Source organism: Pollicipes pollicipes, unplaced genomic scaffold (genome assembly GCF_011947565.3).
Source record: "Pollicipes pollicipes isolate AB1234 unplaced genomic scaffold, Ppol_2.1 Scaffold_6052;HRSCAF=7182_pilon_pilon_pilon, whole genome shotgun sequence".
NCBI lineage: Eukaryota > Metazoa > Arthropoda > Thecostraca > Pollicipedomorpha > Pollicipedidae > Pollicipes > Pollicipes pollicipes.
The window spans coordinates 6,158,937-6,169,869 of record NW_023596805.1 but is presented as its reverse complement, the minus strand read 5'-3'; the positions used below and the strand labels follow the sequence as shown (position 1 = coordinate 6,169,869).

Below are 10,933 nucleotides of genomic sequence, written 5' to 3'. Positions count from 1 at the left end.
CTTATAAATGATAGAAATAATGTATCCGAACCATGCTTTCATGGACCCAATGGGCTAAGTTGAGGTCAAACTGGGTTCCTCACCAACAGTCAGTAATGGGTCAGAGCCTTAAAAGAAACTTGCAAATGAGCTAAAATCTCCGCAAGGTTAACACCTAGACAATACAAAAACAGCTTTCACATACTTGCTTGGTGAAGCATTCGTTGAGGAATTGTGATATATATCAAAAGCTTCGAGCAGTGGGTATACTTTCCTGGCCGATAACAATTAAGTCAGAAATAAATCGAAATAATTCAAACACACTGGTACGACCCACTAAACCATAGGCAATCTAGGACGGGACGTGTTCAGCCACGATGACGTCATTCAACGAATAATTTTCCCTGTGATATTCATCTCTGAATATTTTTTTATTTCCCATCCACCGGTCCCGAAGTCATCGCTCAGTTTTCTCATGGGCGCACCACACATATCAATTAGGCGTAGTCTAAAAAAGGTTCCTTGCCTTGACTTAGCTCTGAACATTGTCCAAAATTCCCACTCGGCCTGAAAAATTACAAGCAGTAGTTCTTAGTGTCGGCAGTGCCTACTGCGACTGAAAAAGTGCTAGATTGTTAATTCCCCAAGAGTGGCTGTTGGCTGGACGCAGCGCGCACTTCAGCGCACCGTCAATGCTGACGAGTTCCCTCTGCGATGTACTACTATGTACGGTAGCCGTCCTAGATTTTAGTGACGGCTTCCCTTTTATATCGTTGGCGTTCGGTGGCGCACAACGCTTGTATATGGCCGCATGACGCGGGGTCTGAAATATATACGAAGAGCTTGAGTAGAGTACATGGTGTCTAAGACCAATTACTGATAAATAAGACTCGGAAACAGTGCCACAACCACAGCGGAAGATCATTCGCTGGCGCTAACGATACGTTCGCGATAAGAGCAGCAAATCGGCGGTGAAAAAGCTTTGAGGTCACCCGATAACTTTGTGCTGCCAGCAGGAACTTCGGCACTTGAAGTATTTGATAAATGAAAGCGGATTGGTAGAAACAAGGGGTACCAATCGACTGTAAATCGAATTTCCCTTCCATCTTGGGTGCACAATGAAAAATTCTGATCTGACTTAGCACACTCTTCAAGAGTCATTAACAACGCTATAGCTCGCGTATGCACAGACGTAGCAGGTTTTTAGCTTGTATCACCTACCAGTAGATAGAGGCCCTACTGGTTCCGTCATTGTTCGATCGCAGGCCATTACTATAGTACAAAATAACGCATAACAAGGATGTGAAAAATGCCTACCCATAAGCTGTCCCCGCCGCTGCAGTTCATGGAGATCGGCCTGGTGCAGTCTGGTAGGACCGTGCAGTACGAGTGACCGCAAGTCTGCCGCCGCTCACGGCACCGGCCGGCGGCGATGAAGGCTGCTGCAAACATCAGCTGGCTGAGCATGACGCTGTGCGCACGCAACATGGCAGGAGTCCGTGGTGGGTCCGACCTCTCGGTTGTCCGTCTGCTGGTGACCTTGAGCCTCTCGCCGACTGCTGACTGTTGACCCGGGCTGCGTGGGCGTTCGCTCCCTGGACGGCTGGTGACCGGCGTCCTGGAGTCTGTGTGTCACGGGTCGGGCAGTTCGGGCGTCACCAAGTGTGCCCGACTGACCGTCGCACACACCCGCCGCGTCCTGCCTGCGCCGGGGGCGGCTCGGCCTCACTGGAGCCTGGAGCTGAGCGGCCGGGCCGGAGCAGGACGTGCGATAGCACCCTGCCTCCGGCGCGGCAGCCTCATATCCGTGGTGAATCAACGCCGGTCGGTCACCGCCGTCATGCCGACCCCGCCGTGTTGACCCCTGCTCCTTGCAGACCTGGCTACCCGGGGAGGCCCCCGGATCGAGATAAAAAAGGCCGCCGCGAATATGTAAACTTCCTGCTCCTTGGACCAGGGAGGGAGCGCCGAATGAAATGGGGTCCAGAAGATGAGTCAGGTGTGAGCGATTGTGATGAACTGTTTTGTGTCCTCTAAAGGAATATTTTTTAAAAGGTTTTTAGTACTCCTTCGCCGAAGGAGCACATCCAAGCTTGCAGCAGGGTGGGGGGCAAACAATTGTGGTGCTCGTCGAAAATGAACGTTTCGGACCTCTTAATGGCCCGCTTGGATTTGGTGCCCCTTAGGAAAAGTAATGACGCCTCGAAATGAGCGCTTTGGTGCCCCCCTTACGACAGTCCCACTCACAGATTTCGTCAAAATAGGGACCGAAAATAGGGACGTCGCGGCATCCCCTGGAAATTATCATTTAACACGAAGGGTTTGGGCTCCGACAGTCACTGATATTGCGGTGCCCCTGGAATTCGGTGACTCGAAAAAATTGGGGGCCCAAAGTGGTGAAAATAGCGGCTATGCGGCTACGAAATGAAGGACTCCGTGCCCTTTGATCATCAAATTTTGGAGGTTCTCCGGGGCACCAAAACTACATGGGGAGGGGGGGGGGGCGCTGCCCTCCACTCTGGATCCGCTCTTGATGCATGAATCACGTGGTAAAAACTGCGCTACGGCACGCCCGAATTCCGAGTCGAGGGCTGAGCCACCGACCGTGCGCCGCATGGCCCTGCATGACAGCCGGCGCCGCTCCCACACGCCCTCTGACCTGCTCGCCGGCAGACGTGTGCGACCTGCTCCCGGCTGATCGCGCCGGGGGTCAGCATGGGTGACCACATGTTCTGGCACATGTTCTGGCGCGCCAGGCCCAGTGTTTCCACTGCTTTACTTGCCGCACTGGCCTCGTCGACTCCAACTTCATCTGCGCCAACAGCGAAGTGTTCTGCAGCTCTGCCTGCGCCAGCGCCCCCACAGCGACTCCTAGGGGTCATCTGCTAGGAGTGGCTCCCAGGGGTCACCTGCTCGGAGCGGCTCCCAGGGGTCACCTGCTCGGAGCGGCTCCCAGGGGTCACCTGCTCGGAGCGGCTCCCAGGGGTCACCTGCTCGGAGCGGCTCCCATGGGGTTCACGTGCACGGGGTGTCTCTCAGGGGGGCTACCTGCTCGGAGCGGCTCCCAGGGGTCACCTGCTCGGAGCGGCTCCCAAGGGAGTCATCTGCTTGGGGCGGCTCCCAAGGGGGTCATCTGCTCGGTGCGGCTCCCAGGGGTCACCTGCTCAGTGCGGCTCCCAAGGGGGGTCATCTGCTTGGAGCGGCTCCCAGGGGTCACCTGCTCGGTGCGGCTCCCAGGGGTCACCTGCTCGGAGCGGCTCCAATGGGAGTCACCTGCTCGGAGCGGTCTCGGTTGACGACCGTCGCGTGTTCCAGTGATCCCCAGTGACGACCGTCGCGTGCTCCGGGGCGGTCCCGGTGGCGCGTGTCGCCTGCTCTTGAACGGTTTTGAGGGTTGTGCCCTTTGGATAATCCCAGCGCGCGCGTCATAATGTTCGAGCGCTCAATGCTGGTGGTGAGCGTCGAGCCCTCCAGGAAGATGGTATAGGTACACGGCTGAGGGATCTGGTACGGGAGAGAGAGGCTGAGGTGCTTAAAAGGCTGGTATCCTCCCACCTCTCCACTGAACACAGTGAATACATGTTTACAATACTCAAACATGTGAGATGACGTAGCGTGCGTGCGAGTGGCTCCGAAAACAGCGGCATCCACCTGCCATGTTTATTTACAATGCCTCGGTATGCATTAAATACAACGCGGTGACAACAAACGCCAAACAGCTCCAGAAGGCCTCCACACCAGTGCGTGCCCAGTAGGCCCCCACGCCAGTGCGTGCCCAGTAGGTCCCCACGCCGGTGCGTGCCCAGTAGGCCCCCACGCCAGTGCGTGCCCAGTAGGCCCCACGCCGGGTGCGTGCCCAGTAGGCCCCCACGCCAGTGCGTGCCCAGTAGGCCCCACGCCGGTGCGTGCCCAGTAGGCCCCACGCCGGTGCGTGCCCAGTAGGCCCCCACCGGTGCGTGCCCAGTAGGCCCCCACGCCGGTGCGTGCCCAGTAGGCCCCACGCCGGTTGCGTGCCCAGTAGGCCCCACGCCGGTGCGTGCCCAGTAGGCCCCACGCCGGTGCGTGCCCAGTAGGCCTCCACACCAGTGCGTGCCCAGTAGGCCTCCACCGGTGCGTGCCAGTAGGCCCCACGCCGGTGCGTGCCCAGTAGGCCCCACGCCGGTGCACGCGGGCGCTCCCGGTTACACAGAGAAACATGATGGGTGGCACGACACTGAGGCGCCACTCGCCACAGCTGCCATACCGCGTCTCGCGCCGGCCAGCTCAGGCTGGCGAGCGCATGGCCAGCATGGTGTTGACGTCCCAGACCATGTTACGCAGCTGGTCGATGACCTCCTTGAGGTAACGGTTGCGCAGCTGCACCTGCTGTCGACGGGGAGAGGACGGGTTCAGCGACCCGACTGGCACTTGCAGATGAGTGCCACTGTTACGGTTATTAGCTTACGTTCAGGAATTCAATCGGAGCCATTCATGGTCGTTAAGGTTTGGATGACATCAAAAAAATAAATAATACTTCTGTTCAAGCTGTAACATTTTCTCGCACAACACAACTACAACTACTAACACAACTACGCTAAACGCATGATGTGATAGGTCCAACCCGCCATCTACATACCTCCTTCACTTCGTTGTATTCTTCCATGGCCAGCCGGTATTGTTCGGAGTTTTTCTTTTCGTCCAGTTTGCTGTCCGGTTCATCCTTGTACGGAATCAATCCCTACCGGACGAAAAAGGGGTGGGGGGTGGGGGGTCAGATCCTACCAGTCGCCATCATCGGTAGCGACGTGCATAGCGCAAGCCGCATGTTTAGCCACAGCGGGGGGAGGGAGGCTCGGAGGCTGCCCGGAATGGCTGAGGACGCCAGCCGCCGGCATCGACGACGGACGGGCGCCGACGCTCTCCACCAGCGCCGGTCGTATTTAGCGAGAGCGCCGCCATCCTCCGCGAGAGCCCCACCGTTCTCCGCCAGAGACCGGCCGTTCTCCGAGAGACCCCCACCGTTTCAGCCAGAGACCGGCCGTTTCCGAGAGAGCACCGCCATCCTCAGCCAGAGACCGGCCGTTCTCCGCGAGGCCACCGCCATCCTCCACGAGAGCACCGCCACCCTCACCCAGAGACCGGCCGTTCTCCGCGAGAGCACCGCCATCCTCAGCCAGAGACCAGCCGTTTCCGCGAGAGCACCGCCACCCTCAGCCAGAGACCGGCCGTTCTCCGCGAGAGCACCGCCATCCTCAGCCAGAGACCGGCCGTTCTCCGCGAGAGCACCGCCACCCTCAGCCAGCGAGACCGGCCGTTCTCCGCGAGAGCACCGCCATCCTCAGCCAGAGACCGGCCGTTCTCGCGAGAGCACCGCCATCCTCAGCCAGAGACCGGCCGTTCTCCGCGAGAGCACCGCCACCCTCAGCCAGAGACCGGCCGTTCTCCGCGAGAGCACCGCCATCCTCAGCCAGAGACCGGCCGCTCCCCGCTGAGAGCACCGCCATCCTCAGCCAGAGACCGGCCGTTCTCCGCGAGAGCACCCGCCACCCTCAGCCAGAGACCGGCCGTTCTCCGCGAGAGCACCTGCCATCCTCAGCGAGGAGACCGGCCGTTCTCCGCGAGAGCACCGCCCACCCTCAGCCAGAGACCGGCCGTTCTCCGCGAGAGCCACCGCCATCCTCCACGAGAGCGCCGCCACCCTCACCAGAGACCGGCCGTTCTCCGCGAGAGCACCGCCATCCTCAGCCAGAGACCGGCCGTTCTCCGCGAGAGCACCGCCACCCTCACCCAGAGACCGGCCGTTCTCCGCGAGAGCACTGCCATCCTCAGCCAGAGACCGGCCGTTCTCCGCGAGAGCCACCGCCATTCTCCGCGAGAGCACGCCGCTGTTCTCCGCGAGAGCCCCTCTTACCCTGAACTACCAGATACTCGGTAAGTGGTATGGTGTTCTGTACACCGTCCCTGCGAATGATCTTCGATGCCTATTTCCTGACAGGGGGGTCGCGGAGATGCTAGGCCCCCGCCAAAGTGACCGGTCGTGGTCGAGTCCGGCGCCCCCCCCCCCCCCCCCCATTGACACCCATTGCCGTGGCTTCTAGCCAATGTCGCACTGGGACAGTGTCTGGCAGGCCGGTTACCCGCGTGCGGAGACGACACGGGGCATCCACAGGCTGGCAAATCCCGGCCAAAGGTAAGTGTTGGTGGCCGCCCATACTAACCCGCAAGGCGGCCACCTCAACACTTAGGACCCATTCATCGCTCCTGTGGGAACACAACGGGGCACAGAAACCCTGCTGAGATCGAAAGCTGGGGCCCAGGAGGTGCTCACCGCTGCTCTGGCCGAAGGCAAGGCCCCTCGCGGGAGGCACGGCTGATCTGGCTCCTTCCCTTTGACCGGAAGGGGGCGCTTTATGAGCCTCCCCGCCCGCTCCGCCCGCAGGACCGTTGGATCACGCAGCTCCCCCCCCCCCCCCCCCATCATCACCGCGGAAGGTGGTGCCTTACGGTGGCGGGGGGAGGGGCCGTCCTCAGCCAGAGCCCCGCCGCAATCAGGGGGAGGAGGGGGCGCCGTCCATGGCCAGAGCCCCGCCGCCACCGGGTGAGGGGAGGGGAAGGGGGGGGGGGGGCGCCGTCCTCAGCCAGAGCCCCGCCGCCGCCGGGCCACTCACGTCCATGGGCGTGAACTCGAGGCCGGCGCAGCAGGCAGAGATGCGCTCGTGGAAGATGCGAAGCCGGTGGAACAGGGTGCGGATGCTCTGCAGCAGCTGTTTGATCTTGCCCTGCTTGTCGGCGCTGTTGTTGGCGCCCTGTGCGGTGCCGTTCGGGGGCTGGGAGAGCACACCGCAGTGGAGTGAGCAGCGGCCGGCGGTCGGCGCGGCACCGGCGGCCGATGGTGCTGGCGCACCATCAGCGACAGCTCGAGGGAGCCACAGACGCACCGATGGGGACGGCCAGCAGCACCAACGGCACGCGCGCAGAAGGGTATCACAGAACAACGCCTGAAAATACGGTGGCTGCTCAGGGCTAGTCTGGTTCCCCAGCTCAAGGGAAGTTCGCTGTTTTCAGCCATTTCAGCTGATAGAGGGCCAGCAAGGCGTTACAAAAGTGGACATCAACGTTGGCGTAGACACCTTAAACAAAGTCCTTCGTACTCTAATACCATGCCGATAACGTTTCCTTCATTTACCCTAGCATCAGGTGCGTCACTTGGCCGAAAAGTTTTTTTTTGGGGGGGGGAAGGCAGAAAAGGCAGTGGTGCCTGGAGATGGATATGTGCCAAACTGAGCCAGGATGGATATCAAAGGAATCCTCGCGACGAACGTTACTCAAGGGCGCGTATGTAACGCGATGCGAGCGCATTCGACCCATTTAACCTACGTCGGCGTTAATTCGACCTTTCTATGCTCTGCTTGACCTCGACCAAGAGCACTGAAAATGGTAGCCACCTGAGCTAAAAGCATGTCCCAAAGAAACTTTCCCGTTACACCGTACTTCATGAAATAATTGTAATAAACACACGTTGTACGTCGGTACACATCCATGGGTTGTCCAGCGGGCGCCCGTAAATGTGCTCATCTTCTGCCAGTGAGCTGCCAACTTCCGCAGAAGCCACTGCAGCTGGTCCGTGTTACGTTTTCAATGCCCGCGAAGATCTTAATCATTGACACAGCCTTCTCTGCGGCATCATTGTTAATTGCGTAAATCGCTTAAAATCACTATATACGGGTAGGTAGTAAGTAATCCTTGGCTTTCCACCGACCGGCCGAAACATTTGGCCACCGGGCTACCAACGATCTGGAAAAGTTGGAATACCAGAGCAGGAGGTTCAACTGCCATATCTGATAATTACGTGTCTCACTTGACGAAAGGCACAGCATCTTCACTCATTCGTCACCGGTGAATGACAACAGCGTCGGTGAATACCACAGAAAACGTCGGCGAATACCACAGACGTCAGTGAATAACACCAACAACGTCAGTGAATACCACAGACAACAGCGTCGGCGAATACCAGACAACAGCGTTGGTGAACACCACACACAAACAACGTCGGTGAATACCACAGACAACGTCGGTGAGTGCCACAAACAACGTCAGTGAATAACACCAACAACGTCAGTGAATAACACCAACAACGTCAGTGAATAACACCAACGTCACCGAATACCACAGACAACAGCGTCGGTGAATACCAGACAACAGCGTTGGTGAATACCACAGACAACAACGTCGGTGAATACCACAGACAACGTCGGTGAGTGCACCAACAACGTCGGTGAGTGCCACCAACAACGTCGGTGAATATAATAGACAACAGCATCGGTGAATACCACAAACAGGGTCGGTGAATATCACACACAACAGTTTCGGTGAATACCACAGACCACAGAGTCGGTGAATACCACAGACAACAGTGTTGGTGAACAGCACAGACAAGCAGCGTCGGTGAATGCCACAGACAACAGCGTCGATGAATGCCACAAACAACGTCGGTGAATACCACAGACAACAGCGTCGGTGAATACCAGACAATATAGCGGTGCGAAGTCAGCACTCAAACAAGTGCGGTCACCGATAGGTGGCGCCAACGAGTGTTGTGATGTGACAGGAATTAGGTACCTATTGAGAATCGTGAGCGTCTCGAGAAGTTAGTGCATCGTTTTTATGTTGGGCAATAGTATAAGTGTTCTGTTTCACAAACAGATGATGACTAATGTAGCTATGGCTTGGCGGCTCAATAATATTATTCATATTAACGAGGCAGGAAAGCTACTGGCATGAAATGATATAGCTGTCCCGAGCCATGGCGTAGCTCCGTGATCCGACCCTCCCTGGTCGCGTTTTCCTGTCTGCCCAGCCCGGGCCCCGCAATCACCTCGACGCCGCTACCGATGCTTTACACGGGACCAGCGCAACCACCCAGCAGTGGTAGTCCCGGCCATCGGCCGCAATCAGCCGGTGGACAGCGCGAGGCCTGAGCTTGCAGGTGATTACGCTTGTGTCGCACTACGCGGTAGGCCGCACTACGCGGAGGCCGCACTACGCGGAGGTTGTGATGATGATGATGATTTGGGGTTTTTTTAGGGCGCATCGACTGCTGGTACGTCATGCAGCGCCCAGTGTTGTCAGCTGAAGAAAATAACAGGGCGAGTACTGCCATCTTTCTCTATCGTCGCCGAAGATAGTGACGTGCGCGACAGCAGGCGTCCGTGAATACCACAAGCAGGTCAGAAAATACTACCGACAACAGCGTAGATGAATACCACAGAAAATAGCGTCGACGAATACCACCGCAACAACGTCGGTGAATTACACAAACAACGTCGGCGAATACCACAGAAACAACATCGGTGAATACCACGACAACAACGTCGGTGAATTACGCAAATAACGTCGGTGAATTCCCACAGACAACCAGCGTCGGTTAATACCACCGACACCAACGTCCGTGAATACATAAATAACGTCGGCGAATACCAACAGACAACAGCGTCGGTGAATACCACCGACAACAACGCAGTGTGAATTACACAAACAACGTCGGCGAATACCACAGACAACAGCGTCGGTGAATACCACCGACAACCACGTCGGTGGAATTACACAAATAACGTCGGGCGAATACCACAGACAACGGGCGTCGGAGGAAATACCACCGCGTCAGTGAATTATACAAACAACGTCGGTGAATACCACAGACACAGGCGTCGTTGAATACCACTGACACAACGTCGGTGAATTACACAAACAACGTCGGCGAATACCACAGACAACAGCGTCGGTGAATTACACAAACAACGTCGGCGAGTACCACAGAAAACAACGTCGGTGAATACCACCGACAACAATGCCGGTGAATTACACAAACAACGTCAGCGAATACCACAAACAACAGCGTCGGAGCCGCGGCTACCCTCTGGAAGCCACGGAGCCCGAGACGGCAGTTCTGTCTGGTTCGATTTCGGGTGGCATCAGTGGTAGTGAAAAGGCGGCAGCGGCTTTGACGCTGTCGTCCTTGCCGGTGGTGAATGGGTCTGAAGATGTCACACCACTTGTCAACTCGAGACGACTGGATCTGACAGACGAGTTCCTTGGCCGGTGTTCCCACTTACTGATATTGGTACCAGCCGGTGGCGACGAATGTGAGCGTTAATGGCTCCGTTTCTAGCGTTCAAAAAGTTGTTTATGTCCATTTCTTAGCGTCATGCTGCGCCGCCCCCCCCCCCCCCGTCCTCAGAACAGAAATAGCTTGAAAGTACCAAATTTTGAGCCATTCGCATAATCGCTGAGCATGCATGCATTTTGAAAACAACACACCATCGAACTCGCCTTGAACCGGAGAACCAACCAGCTCTGAGCACCCACAGTATTCTCCAAAAACACCACCGAATTCGCCATGAGCCAGAGAACCAGACAGCTCTCAGCACCCAGTATTCTTTAAAAAAAAAATGAATTCGCCTTGGACCGGAGAGTCAGCCAGCTCTGAGCACCCACAGTATTCTATAAAAAAACACCACTGAATTCGCCTTGAACCGGAGAACCAGCCAGCTCCGAGCACCCACAGTGTTCTCCAAAAAATACCACCGAATTCGCCGTGAACCGGAGAATCAGCCAGCTCTGAGCACTCACAGTATTCTCAAAAAAAATCGCCACTGGATTCGCCTCGAACCAGAGAACCAGCCAGCTCCTGAACACCCACAGTACTCCAAAAACTCTTATAATGAAATACCCCAACGCGCGGTTCGGCACGGTTGCGCAGAACAAGCTGAAAACCAGCGGGCCAGTTATAGTACATGGTGCTCCCACAGGAAATGATCCTAAGTAGCCTATGAAACTCTATAACCTTATTTTCCCCACCTCCTAACAGCTTTCGATCACGATTAAGCCCGGGCGAAGCAGGCGCGCGAAGACAACTCTGCCGTACCTGGTGCAGCTTGAGGACGTTGAAGAGCTCCTGTGAGCGGCTGACCAGATC

At 56.9% G+C, this 10,933-nt stretch overlaps 1 long non-coding RNA gene across 1 annotated transcript; it reads right to left on the bottom strand.

The window, feature by feature from the left end:
- Positions 1-4,190: 4,190 nt before the first annotated feature.
- On the bottom strand, positions 4,191-10,933 carry LOC119104916 (uncharacterized). The gene is made up of 4 exons (XR_005095015.1): positions 10,883-10,933; positions 6,627-6,785; positions 4,595-4,696; positions 4,191-4,344 (listed from the first exon to the last, which is right to left on the bottom strand). It is a non-coding gene; the product is annotated as an uncharacterized LOC119104916 (long non-coding RNA).